Source organism: Hemitrygon akajei, chromosome 5, assembly GCF_048418815.1.
Source record: "Hemitrygon akajei chromosome 5, sHemAka1.3, whole genome shotgun sequence".
In the NCBI taxonomy this organism is placed as follows: domain Eukaryota; kingdom Metazoa; phylum Chordata; class Chondrichthyes; order Myliobatiformes; family Dasyatidae; genus Hemitrygon; species Hemitrygon akajei.
In genome coordinates, this window is record NC_133128.1 from 18831357 (window position 1) to 18849747 (window position 18391).

General features: G+C 41.5%; 1 protein-coding gene across 10 annotated transcripts in view; it reads right to left on the reverse strand.

Annotated features, from left to right (window-relative positions):
- Nucleotides 1–18391, reverse strand: part of LOC140727515 (claudin-14-like) — an 83840-nt gene that overhangs the window by 44975 nt on the left and 20474 nt on the right. For 7 of the 10 annotated variants that reach the window (XM_073044913.1, XM_073044911.1, XM_073044908.1 and 4 more), the window contains one exon: nt 1152–1536. The exons of 2 other annotated variants lie outside the window; for them this stretch is intronic. The gene's annotated coding sequence lies outside the window, so the exon portion shown is untranslated. Of the gene's footprint in view, nt 1–1151; nt 1537–17293; nt 18338–18391 lie in introns of those variants that run through there. One more of the 10 variants, XM_073044916.1, reaches the window with a different exon arrangement.

Genomic DNA, 18391 nt, shown 5'->3' on the forward strand with positions numbered 1-18391 from the left:
CTATTTCACTTCAACACTGAACTGACTCCCCAGTCTATAGATTCACTTTCAAGGACCTTAAACCTCAGTATTATTTATTATTTATTATTTCCTCAATTCATCTTCATTTGCACATTGATTGTTCGTCAGTCTTTGGTACTTACAGTTTTTCATAAATTATATTGTATTTATTTTCTTGTACATGCCTGCAAGAAAATGAATCTCAAGGTGACATATGGAGACATATATGATAATAAATTTACTTTGATCTTTGAACTTTGAACTTCCTATATGTCAGGGAGGAACAAGGTATGGAACACACTCTGTGACAAGGGACAAGATATTGAACACATTATATCATCTAAAGTAATCCATATTCATAACTGTGACAGTTTTCCTAGTTATATATTTTTTGTTCAATTTTCTTTATTGATGATCTTTTGCTAGCTGTGTGCAATTGATTGAAACAAAAGCTATTAAGCGCTGATATTGATTAATGCTTGCTAAAAGCCATTTGTGATCTCAGTTTTAAAGTGAAGCACGTCTTATTTTTTAAGTGCTTTTCATTTGCTTCCAATTTATTGCTCAATTAATCCAAAGCACTTTGCAATCAATTCCACTAATCTTTTTTAGAGCATTGAAATGCCATAAAGTTCACACTGCATTGTCAAATGCAGTTTGATAGTCCTATATATCCCTTTTCACAGTTTCTATGTGGTACCCAAGTACTCTGGCACTTAGGATACATCAATTTTATTAATAATATTGGTGAGTGGTAACATAGTTTTATTTTATGTTATTGTCATATCCCTTTTAAGAATGTTTCTCAATTTCTTCTTTAAGACTTTGTGTGGTTCTGAGCATGCTAGATGTTCAGAAGAATTAAATTTATGAGCAATGACTTGACAAAGGAGGAATGTCCTGAAGCAAAGACAGAAGGTTCTGGGAGTAGGGAGTTATAGAGTCATAGAACAGTACAACTCTAAACCAAACCATTTGAGCACTCAAATCATCTATGCAGATGAAGTAGCTCACCTAAGTTCGCTCTATTTGCTTTCATGTGGCCTACGTCCCTCCAAACTATTCCTATCCATGTATCTGTCCAAGTGTCTTTTTTAATGTTAGAGTACCTAACTCTAACATCCCCCTCTACTTTCCTGCCAGCACCTTACCTTGGCACCACTGTGTCAGGGTGTTGACTTCTCCTCTGTAGGCTGTCTCATCATTGTTGGAAATAAGGCCTATCAATGTTATGTCATCTGTAAACTTGATCAGCATATTGGAGCTGTGTGTGGCAACACAGTCATGGGTATATAGGGAATAGAGGAGGGGGCTTAGGACACAGCCCTGGGGGTTCCTGTGTTGAGGGTCAGAGGGGCAGAGGTGAGGGTGCCTATCCTTACCATCTGCTGGTGATCTGACAGAAAGTCCAGAATCCAGCTGCACAAATTCAAAAGTTCAAAGGTTCAAAGGGCCAATTTAATGTCAGTGAAATGTGTACAATATATATCCTGAAATGCTTTTTCTTCGCAAACATCCATGAAAAGAGAAGTACCCCTAAGAATGAACGACAGATAAACGTAAGAACCTCAAAGTCGTCCTCCCAGCTCCCCTCCCTCCCGCGTGTAAGCGGCACCGAGCAGCAATCCCCCCTCCCCCCATCGGCAAAAAAAAGCAAGCATTGGCACCATCACCGAGCACAAGTGTGAGCAAAGCAATAGCAAAGACACAGACTTGCAGTTAGCCCAAAGACTTCGCATCTCACCCGGTATTCGACATACTGCAGATATTCTCTCTCCCTAATAAGGGAAAAAAGGGTGTCTCCATTTTCCCAGCGAGCAGGGAAACATAACAAACAACTCGCTGGTTTACAATGTTAAAAGTCCATTACTTTGCTTTTTCAAGCCCTGTACCTGAAGATCGCAAAGATCTCAGGTCTTCGGGCCCACAGCAGATATCCCGACTCCCCCGATGACACACGAGTCTCCTGCCATCACACCCACTCTCGATCTGCCCGTCTCCAGAGCCCTGAGATCTTAGGCTTCTGAATTCAAGTGGGTGCAGGCCGAGGTCTCTGAGCTTCCTGTCAAGCCCAGTTGTAATTACGGTGTTGAATGCTGAATTGTACTCCAATAACAGCATTCCCTCTTCTCCAGGTGAGTGAGGACAAAGTGTAGTGCTGTGGCTCAGCATCATTTGTTGGTCGGTTGTGTCGGTAGACAAATTGCCTCAGAAACTATAAAGGCAGAGTGGAAGCAGATCATTCTCCAAGGGGACTGCCGACAAAGAAGTATACTAGTGCTGTGTATAGTCTGATAGCTCCACAGTGCTTCATCTCCAGAGATCTGACTTTGATCTGACATCTATACAGAGCACTGCTGCAGGAAAGCAGCATACATCATCAAGGACCCCGAGCATCCAGGCCATGCTCTCCTTTAGCTGCTGCCATCAAGAAGTTGTTGCTGGAGCTTTAGGACTCACACCACCGGGTCTGGGAATAGTTATTAACCCTTAACCATCAGGCTCTTAAACCAGAGGGGATAACTTCACTTAATTTTGCTCACCCCATCACCGAACTGTTCCCACAACCAATGGACTCACATCCAAGGAATCTTCATCTCATGCTCTCGAAACCTATTGCTTATTAAATTGTTATTATTTTTCTTTTGCATGGTTTGTTGGCATATTGGTTGATTGTCCTGTTGGGTGTGTGGTCTTTCAGTGATTCTATTGCGTTTCTTGGATTTACTGTGTATGCCCACAAGAAAACGGTGACATTGATATACTTTGAACTTTGAACTCAGAACCTATAAAGGCAGAGTCGAAGCAAGTCAGTCTCAATCCCAGTGTACTGCCTACAAAGAAGAATACTAGAGGAGTGTGTAGTTTGATGGCTCCACAGTACTTCAGAGATCTGACTTTGTTCATGTTGTTGATTATTAAAGACCCTCACCATCCAGATCAGGCGTTCGACTCGTTACTTCAATGAGGGAGGAGGTACAGGAGCCCGAATATACACACTAAGCGTTTGAGGAACCACTTCCTCCCCTACGCCATCAGACTTCTGAACATGCCATGCTCTCTTTTTTGCACTATTTATTTATTTTTTATATTGATTATTGCAACTTTTGTAATTTTTATGCTTTGCACTGTACCTTTGCCATAAAACAATAATCTTCACGACATATGCCAGTGATAATAAACCTGATTCTGATTCTGATTCCGCTTGACCATATAGCAACTTGTTATGCCTGCACTGTAACACTGCCACAATACAACAAATTTCATCACTTCTGTCAGTGGCAATAAACCCAATTCTGATCTTATATTAATGCTTGGAGTGTAACTACTGTATATTGGTTTGGCAATGCTATCAAATATTGTCAAATGGACAGTGAAATGATCAAAATCAGTGGGAAAGCTATTAGGAAATTGTGATGCGATGGGAACTTCTCTTTCTGAGTGTTTATTCAATCATTATTTCCATCGTGTCATACAGTAGAAGAGCCACCTTCTCTTTAGCCAGGAGGTCCTGGATTCATTCACTAGGTGACGGGTTTGCTGTGTGAGAAGACATTAAGCAGATGAGGACTGCACTCTCACAAGTTTAGAAGAACGGAAGGTGATCTCCCTTGTGGAGTTGATGTTCCCTCTGAACCAGAGGAGACAGCCTCAGAAAAAAAACAGAAGTTGGCCATTCAACTCAGAGGTGAGAAAAAATTTCTGTCATGGAGTAATATTTTATTTCACAGTCCTTCTAGTACAATCACATTCGTCCTACGGAGTTGACCAGAACAGTACATAATATTCCAGCTGTGGTCTATCTAATGTATTATATGATTGTACCAAGACCTGTGTTTATTTGAAAGACATGAGTAGGGTAGATAGTAAGAAACATTTCTCCAAGTTCAAGTTGGCTAGAACCAAAGGGCATAGTTTTAAAGTGAGGAGTAGGAAGTTTCAAACCAGTCTCCCCTCAGCTCTTCTGCTTCAAGGAGAACAAATTCAGCCTATCCAGTCCCTCCTGATAAATAACTAAAACATTTTAGGTCAGGCAACATCACGGTGAATCTCTCCTGCACACTCTCGAGTGGAGTCACATTCTTCCTGGCAAACAACTGTATGGAGTATTACATTTGTGCTCTAAAGTTATACCAAGACATCCTTGTTTGGGAATGAGAGGGTTACCATATGAGGAACGTTGACCGCTCTTGGACTGTGCTCCTTGGTGTTTAGAAGAATGAGGGGGGACCTCATAGAAACATTTTGAATGTTGAAAGGCATGGACAGAGTGGATGTGGCAAAGTTGTTTCCCATGGTGGGGGAGTCTAGTACGAGAGGACATGACTTGGGGATTGCAGGGCGCCCATTCAGAACAGAGATGCAAAAATTTTTTTTTAGCCAGGGGGTGGTGAATCTGTGGAATTTGTTGCCACGGGTGGCAGTGGAGGCCAAGTCATTGGGTGTATTTAAGGCAGAGATTGATGGGTATCTGAGTAGTCAGGGCATCAAAGGTTATGGTGAGAAGGCGGGGGAATGGGACTAGAGGGGAGATTGGATTAGCTCATGATGAAATGGTGGAGCAGACTCGATGAGCCAAATGGCCGACTTCTGCTCCTTTGTCATATGGTCTATGGTTTGTATACTCTTTGCCTCAATTAGGGCTTGGGAGTGCTGATCTCCAGGATCTGAGTCAATAATGGGGCTGTTCCAAAAGGAATGTAGCACAGTGCCTGGATGAGAAGTTGGTGTGGGTCTGATTCACCTCAGTAAACTGACTGACAAAGTTTAACAATACTTGACACAAATTGGAAAAACAAAATGTGCCGTGTTTGATATTTAGTGGAACCAGATACCAAAGCAGTTCTAGCTTGTATTATCTGAATGGGCACGTCAAAATAAAGGCAAATGTTAAAAAGCTCCTGATACCATTGATCAGCCATGATCTTATTGAATGCAGAAGCAGGCTGGATGGGCCAGATGGCCTACTCCTGCTCCTAGTTCTTATGTTCTTATAATTCTCCATAGAAAAAGAAGAAAAGTGTTCTTCTGCCACAAAATTTATTGCCATTAAAACTGTTTTCAATACATCCACAATGTTTAAATACTGTAAACTTTGTTGTAATATATCTATGGTTACATAGAACTTTCAGAGGACCATACTTGATGGGCCAAATGGTCTATTTCTGCTCCTATATCTTATGGCCTTCTTAACTTCTTAACTATTTGAAGGATACGTGAAAATTATGCTATATTCCTGCTTGTCATTTACTGAGTCCATCCATGTTATTGTGAAAGTTGACATCTTTCCGATAATATGGATGGACTCCATAGTAGGATTCCAGGCTTCCATACTAGGATTCTAGGAATATGGGTCACTTGTAGCTTGAAAATAAGCATTAGATTACCAGTAGCACTAAGTTACTAAGTTAATACTACATGGAAAGTAGCCATTAGGTTATATTAATTGTCTATCAGCATCCATCATCAGAGATCCTCACCAGCCAGGCCATGCCATTTTCCTGCAGCTGCCATCAGGTAGTTACTACCCCTCAGCCATCAGGCTCTTGAAAAAAGTTGTTAACTACACTGACTTGCCCATCCATTGAGATGTTCCCACAACCTCTCTTTAATGATTCTTTATCTTGTAATTTAATGTTCTTGTTATTTTTTGCTATTTATTTATATTTGCATTTGGACAGTGTGTTGTCTTCTGCACTCTGGTTGAACGCCATAGTTGGGCAGTCTGTGACTGATTCTGTTATGGTTATTATTCTATAGATTTATCAAGCATGCCCACAAGAAAATGAATCTCAGGGTTGTATGCGGTGACATATATGTACTTTGACATTGAAATTTACTTTGAATTTTGATTTACTGCGTGTGACAGGGAGCCCAGAGGGTCTGCAGGTACAGATGCTGGTTTATACAGTCAGTCCGCAACTGGAGTGTGAGCGGATGGCTAGTGTAATGAGCTGCGGAAAATAAAGCTCAGAGAAACAAAGCGTCCTGCAAAGTTTCACAAATCACTTATTTCAATGCAGACAGGCAGGAAACAGAAGTGAGGAAATAAAGCAAATTGTGGTGCATTTAATGTAACGGTTATTTAGTGAAAAATATGGAATGATGACAGTATCCTGCTTAGTGTTTCGGTAAGGTAATAGCATAGTGGACCAGCCTCCAGGGGCACAAGTTTACATTGCACTGAGTTGGTGAGTTTATATTCATGGAACTAAATCAATCTGGATTAAAAAGTATTGGTAGTGTAATCACTCAAGTCGAGTATTATGTTCTCCTAAGGGGTGAATTCAGGATGTTAGGGTGGATTCCCTTAATGGCGGACATCTACGTGTGACTTTGTTTAATGCGGGGGGGGGGGGGCTGATGCTTGGGCAACCACCATATAGTCCTTGACTGGGGTCAGGATCCAGTGGCATGGAGTAGAAGATGACTGGAGACCCTTCATTGCTGCAGTCTTCCTCCACCTTCACTGCTGTGGTGAGATGTCATCATCTTAATAATAATATTTTATTGATCCTGAGTGGGAGATCCTTTTCGAAGAAGGCGGAGCTTAGTTTTGACGACGCCAAACTGTGACTCCTTTGCTCGCATCTTCAGAAACAGCTCTATTTCCATCTTTAATATCTCTATTTTTCCCTTTCAGGGTTCTTTTGAAGACCCTGAACTGGAATTACACGCTGACTTCGGTTCTTTGCGTGGATGGGACCCGCTCACTTGGTTTCGCGACTGGCCGTTATTCAACACGCCAAGGATGCAGCTAAGAGCTTAGCTCGCCTTCAGCGGTCCAGGATCTTGTGGCTCTGGAGAAGGGTGGATCAAAGGTCAGTGTCCCAGCAGGAAATCGGTGTGTCGTGGTAGTCGGAAGATCTCTGGCAGTGTGACCAGAGGCCCGAGTTCTTTGGGTACAGAGCTTGGGAAAAGCAATGGACTTTTAACATCATAAACCACCGAGTTGTTTGTTATGTCTCCCCTTTTCACTGTGAAATGGAGACACCCCTTTCTCCCTTATTAGGGAGAGAGAGAGAGCCTGCGGTATGTTGAGTACTGGGTGAACAAGTAGCCTTTGAGGTACTACAATTCTAAGTCTTGGCAGTTGTTTTGCTACACATTTGAGTGCTTGGTGGTGGGTGCTGACGCTTTTTTTTGCTGGTGGGTGGAGGGGGGAGGGGATTGTTGCTTTGCTGCTGCTTATGCATGGGAAGGAGGGGAGCTGTGGGGGACTTTGGGGTTCTAACATTTAACTGTCATTCATTCTTTGGGGGCACTCCTCTGTTTTCGTGGATGGTTGTGAAGAAAAAAGCATTTCAGGATGTATATTATATACATTTCTCTGACATTAAATGTACTTTTGAACCTTTGGAACATTTAAAAACACAACTAGCAGTGTGCAGACTTAACTAATAATAAAGAATAATAATATACACAACAATAATTTACCAATGTATAATAATGTGCAGTAATAATTTATGAAATAATAAACCAGAGACGATTGTACTATGATGTGTGTTCTCCTGTGCACAGAGATGAACTATTTTATATGCTTATTGCATTTTGTAGGAAAGATTCTCCGTAATGATCCTTGTGACAGCGGAGTTGAATGAGTCTGTTTGAAAGGGTGTTCCACTGCTTATTCAGTAGGTCATGGAGAAGATATACCAGACTGTTCATAACGGATAACAGTTTGTTTAGTAACCTCCTCTCCACCACTAACTTAAAAGAGCCCGGGTTGTAGTCAAGGACTGATCCAGCTATTTTGATGAGTTTATTTAGTCTTTTTCCATCTCCAGCACTGACACTACTCCCCCAATGTAAAGCCGCAAAGTAGACTGCACTCGCTACAACAGACTGGTAAAAGATCTCCAACATCCTGCTACACACACTGAACGTTCTCAACTTCCTCAGAAGCTCCACCAGCTCCAGAGTTGAGGTGTTGGTTGGATAGTTCTTTGTCTGGAAACTTCCCCTTGAAGGTACAGCCTTGGCTGACCCTACCAGGAGGTAAAGGCCAGATGACTAAACTCCAGACTGAATGCTCTCAGGATCTCAGCAACTCTTAAGCCTCTCCACCATGACAGGATGGGAATCTTTGGAGAAGAGTGATGGTAACCGTGAAACTATCAGATTGCTGCAAACAGTGGCAAATTTCAAAGGATTTCAACCTGAAACACAGATGCTGACTGGCATTTGGAGTGTTTCCAGCATTTTCTGTGTGTTTTCAATTTTATATTTTCACCACGTGCTACTTTTTGATATACATGTACTGTTGTTAAAGCCTTGCTGCCTTATCAATATTCTTCAGGGGAGGTAGTCTGGCATTCTGACCTGCTCCAGCCGGTATGTACCTTCAGCCCTTACAGAAGTGTTTATTTTTAACTGTCTGAAATGTCCGAGAAAGCCCAGAGTGGCCGTTGGAGAAGGTTAATGGATGCTCAGCTCCCCGGGATTGTCCATATTGTTGAATGAATTGTTAGGGCTCCTAATGAGTCTTAAGGTTGATATGTCCCCAGAGCCTAATGAGATTTACCCCAGGTTATTGAAGAACATAGAATAGTACAGCACATTACAGGCCCTTCGGCCCACAATGTTGAGCTGACCCTCAAACCCTGCCTCCCATATAAACCCCACCTTAAATTCCTCCATATACCTGTCTAGTAGTCTCTTAAATTTCACTAGTGTATCTACCTCCATCACTGACTCAGTCAGTACATTCCACGCACCAACTACTCTCTGAGTAAAAAACCTTCCTCTAATATCCCCCTTGAACTTCTTTCCCCTTACCTTAAAGCCATGTCCTCTTGTACTGAGCAGTGGTGCCCTGGGGAAGAGGTGCTGGCTGTCCACTCTGTCTATTCCTCTTAATATCTTGTACACCTCTATCATGTCTCCTCTCATCCTCCTTCTCTCCAAAGAGTAAAGCCCTAGCTCCCTTAATCTCTTATCATAATCCATACTCTCTAAACCAGGCAGCATCCTGGTAAATCTCCTCTGTACCCTTTCCAATGCTTCCACGTCCTTCCTATAGTGAGGCGACCAGAACTGGACACAGTACTCCAAGTGTGGCCTAACTAGAGTTTTATTATGTTATTATTATGTAATATTTTTATATAATTAAAATATATATTTTTATATTTTTACATAATTTTTATTATGTACCACCTCACATTTTATCATGCATCATTACATCGTGTCTCTTAAACTCTATCCCTCGACTTATGAAAGCTAACACCCCATAAGCTTTCTTAACTACCCTATCTACCTGTGAGGCAACTTTCAGGGATCTGTGGACATGTACCCCCAGATCCCTCTGCTCCTCCACACTACCAAGTATCCTGCCATTTACTTTGTACTCTGCCTTGGAGTTTGTCCTTCCAAAGTGTACCACCTCACATTTCTCTGTGTTGAACTCCATCTGCCACTTCTCAGCCCACTTCTGCATCCTAGGATGGAGGAAGGAGGCAAGATATGAGGTTGTTGGGGCCTTGACCAGTGTCTTTATCTCCTCTCGAGGCACAGGCAAAGTCCCAGACAACTGGTGAAAAGCCAATGTTGTACCGCTATTTAAGAACGGAACAAGGGAAAATTCTAGAAACTATAGACCAGTGAGTCTCATGTCAGATATTGGGAAATTGCTGAAGAAAAGTCTTAGTGATATATTCTTAGTGATAGAATATATATTCTTAGTGATAGAATATATTAGCATTTGGAAACCCATAGCCTCATTAAGGAGAGCCTGTGCAGGGCAGGACATGTTTATCCAACTTGACTGAGTTTTTTGACAAGCTGACAAGAGAAATTGATGAAGGTAGGGCAGGGAAGGTTGTCTATATGGATTTTAGTAAGGCTTTTGACAAGGCCCCTCATAGGAGGCTAATCCAGAAGATTAAGATGCATGGGGTCTACAGTGAATTGGCTGATTTCAGAACTGGCTTGCTCATACAAGACAGAGGGTACTGGTTGAGGGACTTATTCAAGCTGGAAGCCTGTAATTAGTGAAGGTCCACAGTGATCTGTGCTGGGACCTCTGCTGCTTGTAATGTTTATAAGTGACCTGGATGAAAATGTAGATGGGTGGGTCAGTAAGTTTGTGGTTGATAACAAGATTGGTGGAGTTGTGGACAGTGTGGAAGACTGGCAGAGAATACAGTGCGATATAGATCAGTTACAGATATGGGCAAAGAAATGGCAGATGGAGTTTAACTTAGATAAATGTGAGGTGTTGCTCCTCAGTAGGGCAAATGCAAGAAGACAATACACTGTTAAGGCAAGACCCTTAACTGTGTTGTTGAGCAGAGAGATCTTCGGGTCCAAGTTCATAGCTCCATGAAAGTGGGTACACAGGTCAACAGGGTGGCTAAGAAGGCTTCTGGAATGCTTGTTTTTATTAGTCAAGGCATTCAGTTTAAAAGTCAAGAGATTACATTGCAACTTTATAAAACTCTGGTTAGACAACATCTGGAGTATTGCATACATTTCTGGCTGCCCTATTATAGGAAGTGTGTTGAGGCTTTGGAAAGGGAGCAGAAGGGGTTTACCAGGATGCTGCCTGGTTCAGAGGGCATGTCATATCATAAGAGGCTGGACAAACTCGGGTTGTTTTCTTTGGAGCAACGGAGGCTGAGTGAAAATCTGACAGAGTTTTAGAGGATTATGAGAGGCATAGATAGAATAGACAAGGAGTATCTTTTGCCCAGGGTAGAAATATCTAATACCAAAGGGCATGCATTGAAGGTGAGAGGGGGTAGGTTTAAAGGGGATGTGAGAGGTAAGTTTTTTACTCAGAGAGTCATGGATGTCTGGAATGTGCTGCCTGGTATGGTGGCAGAGGCAAATACATTAGAGGCTTTTAAGAGACGTTTAGATAGGCACATGGATGTGAGGAATATGGAGGGATATGGACATGGGGTAGCTAGGAGGGGTTATTTTTGGGAGGGGGTTTGATTTACTTCTTAGCTGGTTCAGCACAACATTGTGGGCTGAAGGGCCTGTTCCTGTGCTGTACTCTTCTATGTTCTATGGGCTAAGACCATGAGACACAGGAGCAGAATTAGGCTATTCAGGCCATTGTGGCTGATTTATTTTCCCTCCCAACCCTATTCTCCTGCCGTCTTCAGTAACCTTTGATGCCCTTACTACGTAATTAAGTACCTATTAACCTTCGCTTTAAATATACCAAATGACTTGGCCTCCACAGCTGTCTGTGGCAATGAATTCCACAGATTTAACACCCTCTGGCTAAAAAAAAAATACCTTTCTGATCTCTGTTCTAAAAGAACACCCTTCTATTCTGAGGCTGTGTCCCCAGTCCTAGAATGTAGAAAGCATCTCATCCATGTCCACTCTATCTAGGCCTTTCGATATTTGTTAGTTTTCAATGAGATTCCCCTCATTCTTCAGAACTCCAGCGAGTACAGGCCCAGAGCCATCAAATATTCCTCGTATATTAACTCTTTCATTAGGTAATAAGCATGCACGAAGGACCTTGCAACAAGTCATATTACCCAGTGAGTAACGTGTAATGTGAAGAACTGCTGACATTTCAGTCAGGCCTCAGCTCAAAAACTGCAATATTACCAGGAGCCAGATATAGTGATGATGTTGAGCTTGTGTATGAATTTTTGGAACTCAGACCTCTAAGTGAAGTGGTCAAGAAAAATTACATTACTTGAAATAAGAAGATTAAATTCCAGCCAAAATCAACACAGAATACTACTCTGAAAACAGCTGTTACTCGATGAAACAGGCAATTGAGTTTAAAAATGTGAAGTCAAAGGGAAAATCTCTGAAAACTGCTTGATAAGGGTCCTCGTGGACAGATGAAGCATTGAACTAAAGGGTCTGCTTTGTGTCTATTTATTGATCAAAACCAACTTCTTTAGGAGCAGCATGGTGGTACATCGGTAGAGCCCCTGCCTCACAGTTTCTGCCACTTTGGTTCAATCCTCACCATTTAATGTAAATTTAGTATTTGCAAGATCTTTCTTTTGCACGAGTCTTTGTTTATGTATAGTTTTTCTGTATAGTTTATATGTATAGTTTATTTTCCTGTAAATGCCTGCAAGAAAATGAATCATAAGATAGTATGTGGTGAACATCCAGGTCCTATAAGGTAGCATAGGTAGTATTAGGACCAGTTGCGTTTTTGTTCCATGGAATCTTGATTAATCCCTTCAGTTCCAGACACAGCAATTCAGATTGATGGGTTCACAATACACTGCCAAGATACGACTGCTGACTCTTTCAATGGCAGAGGAGGTGAATTATGCTTCATGATCAATTTATTGTAGGGTACAAACATGGCGGTCCTGCCCCAGTCCTGTTCACCTGACCTCGAACATCTCATGGTCAAGTGTCATCCATTTTATCAGCTATGGGAAATGTCAGCCCACCTCAGGCCAATGCCAAAGAGGCTCTAGATGAACTGAGCGATGTAATGAACAGGCATGAAACAGCACATCCTGATACGATGATGATGATGACGTTGACTCAGGCCTAAGAGGCCAGCGTTGGGCATTTTCATGCCTGACAAGGCGCAGAACGAAAGACTGTGTGGCACAGTTGAGTTGCGAGCTCAACACTCAACCTGGTGGAAAACGTACTCGGGAACGACCCGACTGTATTTGAACCCGGGAACCTCCGTTCCGGAGTCCGGTGCTGATGTCACTACGCCACCAGCTGACCTTCCTGATTCCTTCCTTATCAACATGGGGGATTTTAACTAGGCCATCCTGAAGAAGTCTCTAAATAATTAGCACCAACAAATCAGAAGTTTAAAGGTTCATTTATTATGAAAGTATGTATCTATATACAACTCTGAGATCCGTCTTCTCCAGATAGCCACAAAACAAAGAAAGAACATGAAAGCCATTCAGAGAGAAACATCAAACTCAGCCCCCCCACAGAAAAGAAAGGCAACCCAATGATCAACCATCAACACCCCCCCCGTACAAAACATTGATCCCAAACCCCCTCCCCTCGCACAGCAAAATGTAAAGAAATGGGCGGAAACACAGAATACGTAAACAATAATACTGAGAAAGTCCATAGTCCATAAACACAATAGCTCAATCCATGATGGAGAACCACGGTAACATGCTCCTCATCATCGAAAGAGAGGGACAGTGCCTGAGGCAGAGGCCTACCCACCCGCCACAACCAGCCACTTAGTGATAGGCTGCACACAGACTCCTTGGCAGCACTCAAAAGGAAGGCAGTCGGCACTGAACTCTTGTTTACCTTCAGCATTCGCCCTGATGTCTCAATCTTCCTTAACCCTTTAACTGGTGACTAATGAATACTCTAACTGGTGAAACGGAGTCAAACATGTGCTCACACCCCATCTCAAAGTTTCTTCACCTCAAGGTCACCCATGTATGCACTCGCTTCTCGGAATCTTCTGGGCTGAAGTGCTGGATGACTCAAATGTTCTCCAGACTGTAAATCATAGGCTCTAACAGTCTCAAAAACACATTTAAGATGAAAATCAGACATAAAAGAAGTAAAATAGACATTTTTGTGGGTCATCTGGAGGTATCGACTGAGTGAGTGTTGTATGCTGGTGCCATCTAGTCACTTGCAGTACCAGAGGAACCAACACACTGGACCACAGTTACACCATCATCAAGAGACTTACTGTGCTATCCCTTGCCCACACTTTGGGAAGTCTGATCACCCGGCTGTACATCTACTCCCTGAGTGTAGGCAAGATAGAAGACTGCAGCACTAGTAGTGAGGGCCAAGAAGGTATGACCAAGGCAGGCGCAGGAGTGCTTACAGGACTGTTTTGAATTGGTGGACTGGACTATACTCAGGGATTCATCTTCAAGTCTGAATGAGTATGGCACAGCTGTCACTGACTTCATTAAAACCTGAGAAAATCTGCAGATGTTGGAAATGCAAAGCAACACACAGAAAATACTGGAAGAACTCAGCAGGTCAGGCAGCATTTATGGAAAAGAGTAAATAGTCGATGTTGCAGGTTGAGACCCTTCATCAGGACTGGAAAGGAAGATGAGAACTCTGACTGAGTTCCTCCAGTATTTTGTTTGTGTTACCTTTGTTAAAACCTGTGTGGATGAGTGTGTGCCTATGGGAGCTTACTGTACATAACCAAATCAAAAGCCAGGGGTGAACCTTGAGCTTCATAGTCTACTGAAGGCTAGATATGTGGAATTCAAGTCCGATGACCCAGATCTGTGCAAAAAAAAAAAACAGGTATGACTTGCAGAGAGCTATTTCAAGAGCTAAGGAACTATTCCAAACAAGGTTGGAATCAAAATTGGATGCATGTCAACTCTGGTAGGGTTTGTAGCCCATTACTTCCTGGTAGGTCTCTGAAATCCTGTGCCAACCAACTGGTGGGGGTGTTCAAAGACCTTTTCAATCTCTCCTTGCCACAGTCAGAAGTTCCCACTTGCTTCAAAAGCATAACAATTATATCAGTACCTGAGAAGAGCAGAGTGTGCTGCCTTAATGACTGTCATTCAGAAGCCCTTGCATCTACGGTGCTAAAGGGCTTTGAGAGGTTAGTTATGGCTAGATTTAACTCCTCTCAGCAAAGGCCTGGACATACTGCAATTTGCTAATTGACACAATAGGTCTACAGGGGATGCAACTTCAATGGCTCTCCACATGGTCTTGGATCACCTGGACAATACAAAGACCAATGTTAGGATGCTGTTGATTGACTACAGCTCAGAATCTAACTCAATCATTCCTACAGTTATGATCAAAAAGCTCCAGAACCTAGGGCTGTCTACCTCCCCTGCAACTTCCTAACTGGTAGATCACAATCTGTGCAGATCAGAAACAACATCTCCAACTTGCTGACAATCAACTCTGGTGCACATCAGGGATGTGTCAATAGACAATAGACAATAGGTGTAGAAGTTGGCCAATTGGCCCTTTGAGCCAGCACCGCCATTCAGTGTGATCATGGCTGATCATCCACCATCAGTAACCTGTTCCTGCCTTCTCCTCATATCCCTTAGCTCCGCTATCTTTAATAGCTCTATCTAACTCTTTCTTGAAAGCATCCAGAGAATTGGCCTCCACTGCCTTCTGAGGCAGAGCATTCCATAGATCCACAGCTCTCTGGGTGAAAAAGTTTTTCCTCAAATCTGTTCTAAATGGCCTACCCCTTATTCTTAAACTGTGGCCTCTAGTTCTGGACTCCCCCAACATCGGGAACATGTTTTCTGCCTCTAGCGTGTCCAATCCCTTAATAATTTTATATGTTTCAAAGCTTATAATCTTATATGCGTCTTAGCCTAATGCTCTTCTCTTTCTATACCCATGACTGTGTGGCTAGGCACAGCTCTAATACCATCTATAAAAATGTTGACGATACAATGATTGTTGGCAGAATTTCAGCTGGTGACGAGAGGGTGTGAGATATATCAACTAGTTGAGTGGTGTCGCAGCAACAACCTTGCATTCAATGTCTGTAAAACCAAAGAGTTGATTGTGGACATCAGAAAGGGTAAGAAGAGGGAACACATACCAGTCCTCATCGAGGGATCAGAAGTGGAAAGAGTGAGCAATTTCAAGTTCCTGGGTGTCAATATCTCTGAGGATCTAACCTGGACCTAACAAATTGATGCAGATACAACACGACAGCAGCTATATTCATTAGGAGTCTGAGGAGATTTGGTATGGCTCCAAAAACACTTGAAAATTTCTACAGATCTACCGTGGAGAGCATTCTAACTGGCTGCATCACCGTCTGGTATGGGGGGAGCTACAGTACAGGATTGAGTAAGCTGCAGATTTGTAAGCCTAGTCAGCTCCATTGTGAACACTAGCCTCCATAGTATTCAGGACATCTTCAAGGAGTGATGCCTCAAAAAGGTGGCGTCCATCATTAGGACCCCATCACCCAGGTCATGCCCTCTCCTCATTGCTACCATCAGGAAGGAGGGACAGAAGCCTGAAGGCACACACTCAGCGATTCAGGGACAGTTTCTTCCCCTCTGTCATCAGATTTCTGACTAGACATTGAACCAATGAACAATACCTCACTACTTCCTTATAGCCATTTACACTACTTATTTAATTTAACTATTTATGTACTTAATGTAATTCTCAGGTTTTTCTCTATCATTATGTATTGCAATACACTGCTGCCGCAATGACACCAAATTTCACGACATTTGCTGGTGTTATTAAACCTAATTCTGATTCTGATTCATATACTATGAACTTTGATACTTTGAACTTTGAGGTGTGTGGTGTTTTCACATTCTCCCTGTGATCACATCGATTTCCATCCAGCTGCTCCATTTTCTCTGCACATCCCAGAGACAAGTGGGCTGGTAAGTTCATTTGCCACTGTCAGAACCTGACAGAGTTTATGGGAACGTGGGGAGAATAAAAAGAGTGTAGAACTCGTAGAAGTGGATGGTTAAATGTCAATGCAGACCTGATGGGCTGACAGGTCTGTTCCCATGCTGAACAACACTATAAACTCAAATACAGGTCATTTTCTTTCACCTTCTCTAATTCATCTGACTTCTCCTGACAATCTAAACCCTGAAGGTGGTTTCCTTCTTGAATGCTCTTTGGTTTTGTAGAGAGCAATGAAAAGTAAACATGACCATTTCCATAAAGTACACATTAATGAAACTCTTGACGAAAATTGGGAGTTTAATTGGTCATTGTGAATTGTCCCATGATTAGGCTAGGTTTAAATCTGGGGATTGCTGGATGGCATGGCTCAAAGGGCTGCAAGGGCCTATTCTGTATCTAAATAAACAAATAATAAATAAACAAAATCTAAGCTGTTCTCAAATTCTAAGTGGCTTGATCAGACACAATAACAAGTTAAGAAATTAATGTGTGAACTGTGTAATCAGTGGCACACAAAATGAACACCTGGGTAACATTATGCAATACAAATTAACACACAAAAAACTGGTGGAGGAACTCAGCAGATCAGGCAGCATCTATGGAAATAAATACAATCAACGTTTCAGGCTGAGACCCTTCTTCAGGACTATTACATACATTCTTCATGGATTTGTTTGTAATACAATTCCATATTCAAACAAACTTGCATTAAAAACTCTGGTTTTCATTAAAAAATGACAGGTGTATTTTTTTGAAAAGCTTTCCAATAACAAACTTTGCATTGATTTTTCACAGAATTTTCTCCTAGTAATAAAACATATACGGACTCCGATTATGCCTATTAATAATTATACAGTCTCCAGGATATCTGTGTAATAAATTAGTGCATTTTCAATAATCCAAAACATGAACGACTTCATTAATTACCACTATCGTGAATAACTAAAAGTTCAAATTTTAAAGTGAATTTTATTATGAAAGTCCATATATGTCGCCATATACAATGCTGAGATTCATTTTCATACAGGCATACTCAATAAATACATAGAATAATAACAGTAACAGAATCAGTGAAATGCTGCCTAACTTGGGTGTTCAGGCAGAGTGCAGAAGACAACAAATTGTGCAAGTACAAAATGAAATAATAATAATAACTAAATAAGAAATAAATATTGAGAACTTGAGACAAAGAGTCCTTGACAGCGTACGTTGGTTGTGGAAACATTTCAATAATGGGGCAAGTGAAGTTGAGCGCAGTTATCCTCTTTGGCCCAAGAGGCTGATGGTTGAGGGGTAATAACGGTTTCAAAGCTGGTAGCATGAGTCCTGAGCTTCCTGTACCTTCTTCCTGATGGCAGCAGTGAGAAGAGAGCGTGACCTGGGTGGTGGGGGTCCCTGATGATGGATGCTACTTCCTGTGACATCACTCCATGTAGATGTGCTCAATAGTTTATTATTTCCTTTCCCGAACCTCTTTAATTACCTTTAAATATTTGGTTAGAGGAGCGGAGCTATTGACACTACTGTTTATATCCATTATATTATAACAGCCCAGCTTGTTTTTTTTTCTCAGTTCAGTTTGCAAGTTAGTTTATATAAATATATTCTCTTTTTCAATTTGGGTTTTTTCTACTGTATAAATGCAGGATGAGTTTGGGAGATTTGTTATATTTGTGTTATCAATAGTTTATACTTGTATATACTGCTCTATTAACTTTGTATTCCCAATCTCTCTGCATTTCTATTGTTACTATGTTTTGTTTGAAAATTAATTAAAAAATTTAAAAAGGAAGTTTATTATTTACATAGACCAAGTCAGATCACACATAAAAAGCCAACTTAGAACTCATCAGTAGTAATTTACAAATTATGGTAATGGTAATGCTGAAAAATATTTCTAATGAAGTAAATCATTGAAAACATATATACTGCTCCCTGTCACAAATAAATTAAACACATTTGTTCTTCAAACAAACCAGAGCTCTTAACTTCCCTGCAAAGTGTGGAGAAAAAGTAAAATAAATTATATTATAATCACAAGAGATTC